Source organism: Hippopotamus amphibius, chromosome 1, assembly GCF_030028045.1.
Source record: "Hippopotamus amphibius kiboko isolate mHipAmp2 chromosome 1, mHipAmp2.hap2, whole genome shotgun sequence".
Classification (NCBI taxonomy): Eukaryota; Metazoa; Chordata; class Mammalia; order Artiodactyla; family Hippopotamidae; genus Hippopotamus; species Hippopotamus amphibius.
In genome coordinates this window covers 104588740-104594739 of record NC_080186.1, presented here as the reverse complement: position 1 = coordinate 104594739, position 6000 = coordinate 104588740, and positions in this window count along the sequence as shown.

Sequence of the window (6000 nt, the reverse complement as noted above, 5' to 3'; positions counted from 1 at the left end):
AGTCAGCAGATCTGAGATGTACCTGGGAGGCAGATTTGGTAGGAATCTTGGGTGGATGTGAATGGTAAGGGCTTATTTCACAGCTTCTGGAAAGGGCACCCAGGTAGGTGAAGGTACCATTTACTAGCAAAATCCAATATCCAAATAATACAAGACTAGCACATAAATGCACAAATGCTAAAGCATGACTAAACTCATTGCTGAATATTGATACAAAAACTCCAAATAAACAACTAGCAAATAGAATCCTAGTGTAATACTAGTAGCTAACATGTATTAAGAATATATATTTACCATGGACCAAACATTGTTCTAGTTATATTAACACATTTATCTCCACAACCACAATATAAGTCCTGTTATTGTCCTCATTTTACTGACAGGTAAATTTGTGGTTCAGAATAATGAGCTACTTTACTTGTAGCAACATGGGTGACTCTCCCAGACATAATGGTAAGTAGAAAAAGCCAGTAACTTCTTTCTACGTATGACTGCATTTAGTTTATGAAGTTCAAGAACAGGCATTGCTAATCTATGGTGTCAGGATAGGGTTAATCTATAGGGAAGTATTGACTGGAAAGGAACATGAGGGAGGCTTCTTGGGTGCTGGAAATGTTATTTTTCTAGGTGATTGTTATGTGATATACACAAACCAATCTGTAAGCTTGAGATTTGTGCACTTTACTATATGTGTTTTAATAAAAGGCAATGACCACCTTGGAAAAAATATTTGGAGAACATGTAGAAGACAAAAAAATTAGTATCTTCATAGAGAGCCCTAAAAACTAATAAAAAAAGTTTAAAAAATCAATGTATTAGTAGACAAAGGACGTAAACACACAGTTCAAAAGTAAAGAAATATAAGTGAAAATAAATATATACAATATATGTTTAAGTAGTAAACTAAGAAATGCAAGGTAAACATTAATGAGATATTTTTCTCCTAACAAATGACTAAACTAAAAATGGTTGATAGTATCAAGTATTGTGATAATGTGAGGAAATTCATACACAGTGTTGCACATGGAAGGACAAATTGCTACCAATTTGTTGAAGCCAATTTCACTGCATGTATCAAAATTCTTTCCATTGAATATACTTGAAACAGAAATTCTATTTCTCTAAATTCATCATAAGGAATTACCACAAGTACATATTTGACTATATGGAGGTTCACCATAAGCATCTTGAAAAAGGCAAAATTTGGAAACTACCCATGTATAGGTAGTTAGTGAAAAAATAGATAATTAGTGAATAGGTTATTAGTAAAAAAAATATTGTGTATTCATATAACAGTATGCAGCCTTTAAAAATAATATTGTTGATCAGTATTTATTAGTATGAGAAGATACCTACAACATATTGTTTAAATTTTTAAAATTGGGTACAAAATCATATATAATTGTTATGTGTATATACATACAAATTTGTGTGTATCTATATAAAATATAGATATATATGAATAATGTACATATTATATAATTATAATTATATTAGATGAATGGATGATTATAAACCAAATGGCAAGAGTAGTTATCCACTGGTAGAATTATTGGATGATTCTTACTTCTTCCCTAGAATTTTTCTTTACTTCATGAATTTTTTATAATGAGAACATATTTTACAATCATATTTATGTGAGTATATATACATTCACAATGAAAAGGATAGCACATCTGGCTAGATTTCCTTGCAATTCTCATTTACAAGCTCCATCTGCCTTATTTTTCTTTCTATTCAGTAAAATAAGTTTTAAAATGTAGCAATCACTGTTCATATAGTGCAGGGGTTCTTACCTGGGGCACTGATTTTCTCCTAGGTAGAGTAGTCTGAGGCTGCCCAATATCTTCTGAACATATTTTCTGAGTTTTGGAGAGTTTCCCACTTTGTAACCCCCAAGACAGAGCCAGAAGTCACTGTCCTAGGCTCCCTTGTTGCTGCCATCAGACGTGAACTAGGTGTTGCCAATCAAATGCACCCCCGTGAGTCCTCAGCTTAGAAGTTAATGCTACAAAGAGGTTGACATGAATGAATCTATCCCAGGTGAACAGGACTACAGGGGCTCAATGGTTGAGCTCCTGGCATTATCAATACAAATGGCAGTGTCTCTCCGAGAGGCAGAGATGTTTCCAAGTGTTGGCAGCAATGGTATTTTCACTGGAACAAATTCTACAGTGTGATTTGGTGTGGTTTCTGGCCTTACTATTTTGAAGTCTGGCTCTCTTGCCCTCCAGAGGATTCTGTGAGTTGCTTAATATTTTTAACAAATTCTTTTTCTGCTGAAAACTCACCAGAGTGGATTCTATTATTTGCAACAGAGAACGGTACCCAACAGTATTACATTCACTTCATTTTACAGATGAAGAAATTGAGTCTTTAAAAGACGGAGAAAATTTCCCAAGATTATACAGCTAGTAAATAATGAGAAGAGACAGAAGTCCAAGGGTTTTGAGTCAACTTCTAGTCTCTTTAGGACTCTAAAATTAAGATATTCTAATATTCACCATGAAGGAAGCTCATCAATAAAAATAAACTTTACCACTTAATGAATAACTTTTATGCCAAAATTGCACATCAGCTGTGACAGGGATCCTAGAGATCACCTAACCACCTTGATTTACAAATGAGGAGACCAGGGCCCAAAACATGACGGAATTTGCCCAGTGTCACTCAGGGAGGTAATGGCAGAGCAAGGAGAGACAACCAGGTTTGTTGATTCCCATTTCTTTTACATCAGTGGAGGGTGAAGCCATCTATTAACCTACATAGAAATGCTTATATCACACAAGTCCAATGACTAAATGAAAATCTTGTTTAAACATAAGAAGAAGTAAATATTAAATGTTTGATGAATAACCGCACTGAATATACTGCCAACCAGTTACACGGATACTCTGGACTATACCAGCATCAGCCCCCTTTGGGGTGTGTAACTGAGAAACCTGAAATAGCTTTTGAGAGAAACCTTATGAAAACACTGTCTGGGGAACTGAGATCACATTTCCACTTGGTTATGAAATAGAGAATATAATCGATCAGATTTGATGCAAGAAAATTGTCCCTTCTGAAGAAATTGGGAACGTTGTTTGATCCCTTGTTAATCAATAGAAAATTGTAAGATTGAGTCCCTAAATATTTTAAAAGTATTTTGGAACAGACATTACTATCTGCACAGGCATAGATAATAATTTTTGTTTCAATAAATTTAAGATGTGTTTTACTCGACAGGCTATTTCTATTGATTCTGGGAGTAGGGGAGAAAGTCTTGTTGCATACAAGGAAAACTGAAACTAAATTTCTGGTTCATTTCCCTTTAAATCATCCAAACATTACTTTTTATGGGCTATGTAATAGCCAAACAGTCTCTAAGAGGGTATTAAAGCATTTCAAGCCTTGCTTCCCCTAAAACAAAATATTAAATAAATGTTAAAATGGAGCAGGTAGGCTCCAAGTGATTCTGCTTGGTCTGTAAAAGTTCTCATCAGTCCAAGATCTAAAATGTCTAAGTGGCTCTGAATTTTCTAAATTCTCCTTTTCCTGTTAAAAATTGATCTTCGTGTGGTGACTGCCTTGAGTGCTTAAAACCCATCTTCCTAGCAGAAGAATAAACTTTGTCCCTGAAAACAGAACACCCTATTTTTCTCCATCAGAAATTACCTCAAGGTGTTTTAAGGTGAAAATATTATACCAATCTAAACCATATGCTTGTTTACATCCAATCCAAGAGACAATTATTGAAAAATTGTACTTAACGAAGAGAATCTACTTTTTCAAAGCCAGTAAATAGTGGTTCAAATAGTGAAGTGTGCAGTTCATTAAGGGCAAAATCAAGTAAAATCACACATTGATACAATGTAGATTCTTTCCCTTCTTTATCACTATTTTTGAGATGAACACCTCTGAATGGTTGAAAGAAATCAGGTCACTTTTGTCTTAAACACTCCTTTACTTAGCTCTCCTGTAAACATACTTACCAATAACTTGGGTAATTTGGAAAGAAGGTTTAAAAAGTCTAAGACTGAAGAAGCCTTTTTTCAAACAACAGTTTAAGACATTGTGCCGGTTTGTACAACAGAAGAAATCACCATAAGGTCTCGATTTCTAGGCAATTGGGGAACTGATCATTAAGATTTGGGGCTGGATTTTGAATCTGAAGGTAGGGCAGAGACACCAACATATCATTTTAAGTAGAAGTCAGAGGAAACCACTCAGAAATTAACTAATTCATTCCATTAATATTTACTCAGTGCCAAATATGGACAGGCAATGTATTTTTCACTGGTGATATGACAGCAAACCAGAGAGACATACATTTTCAAAGAAACTGGATGACTAGAGAACTGTTTGGTTTGGTAATAGCAAATACTGATTGCGGGACCTGTTAGTGGCATGTTTTATATTTTCAGAGAAAGGAAACATGGAAGTACAAATATCCATTGATGAATCTTCATTCGTAGTCCTGAGATATTCAGTCAATGTTTTTCATACCCACTGGTGCTCTCCTTTTCCGGGATCCAATGACCCCATCATTATAATACGAATGATTCATTAAAATTTCCATTGTTTACCCTTAGTCTATATCTCAGCCCTACTCTACTCCTTCCCAGCTTGTCTTTGCCTCCTCCTTCACCATGAAAATTAAAGTCATTGAACTTGTACTCTCCTGGCTCCTCCCTTTGCCACCTTCAAATTTGTCTATGTCCTACATTTTTAATGCAATCCCAATAAACGACATCTATAATATATCAGAAGAAACTTGAAAATGACATTAAAGATCATGTAGAAAAATGTGTGGATAGTCAAGGAAATCTTGAAAATAAAAAGAAATAAGAGCTAATCAGCTCTACTAGACAATGCAATGTATTTTGAAACTTCAACAAGTAAAAAGGTTTGCTATTCAATAAAAGATGGAAAATCAAAGGAACAGAATAAAGAGTTCAGAAACAGACTCAAGCGTCTATGAAAGTTTGGCTTATGATAAAGGTGACATTTCTAAGTGGGTGACGAAGGAAGGGAAGAATTCAAAATATGATTTGGGACAACTGGCTAACTATTGGGAAAAATATTAAAACTATATTTCTCTCAATAAAAAATAAATTCCAGATGGATTGAAGATATAAATGTATAAAGCAAAAGATTTGGAAGAAAGCATAAGGAATAACAGAGATTCTACCTTATCTCCTGAAACAATTGAAAAATAAAAAGACAAATAGTAGAAACAATGATTGTTTTTTCAATCTGTATTGGAGTATAATAGCTTTGCACTGTGTGCCAATTTCCGCTGTACAGCAAAGCGAATCAGCTATATTTATACATATATCCCCATATCCCCTCCCTCTTGAGCCTCCCTCCCACCCTCCCTATCCAAATGTAAAATAGATAACTAGTGGGAAGCAACTGCCTAACACAGGGAGATCAACTCGAAACAATGATTTTAAAACAGTGGATGTCAGGCAACAAAAGACAGCCATCTCTGAGACAGAAACAAATGACATGAGTCCCAAGATTGCCCTAGCTCACTGTTTGGAGAGTTTCAAGGCTACAGCATAAGGAAGGGGAAGGCAGTTCTAGTCCAGTGATCTCTCTAAATTGAAAAGATGCAGCTGGGAGTCCAGGGAGGCCAAGGTAGTTAGAGTTGAGGGTTGAGTTCTAGAGAGAAAAGAGCTGCAAAGAGAGCTCTAGAGGTCTTCAGAGGATCCCCCTGCAGTATTCAGCTCAGTACTGCTTAGCAAATACATGTGAGCAAACTAGTAGAGGCCTCAGAGGCTGGGGAAGTAGTCATTTGAAAAGTCTAGAGAGAATGATACCTCACAAGAGGTGGAAACAGTTCCTGTTGCCACCAACCACAATGAGAAAAACCTCAAAACTCACAGGGAATCAGGAAAAGTACTTAGAAGAATTTGTCTTATTAATGGGGGAAAATAAGCCCTAGACTGAATGCTGCTCTGGTCCTACCTAGCAAAGTTCAACATCTAAACAGATGAGTGTTTTCCAAGTAAT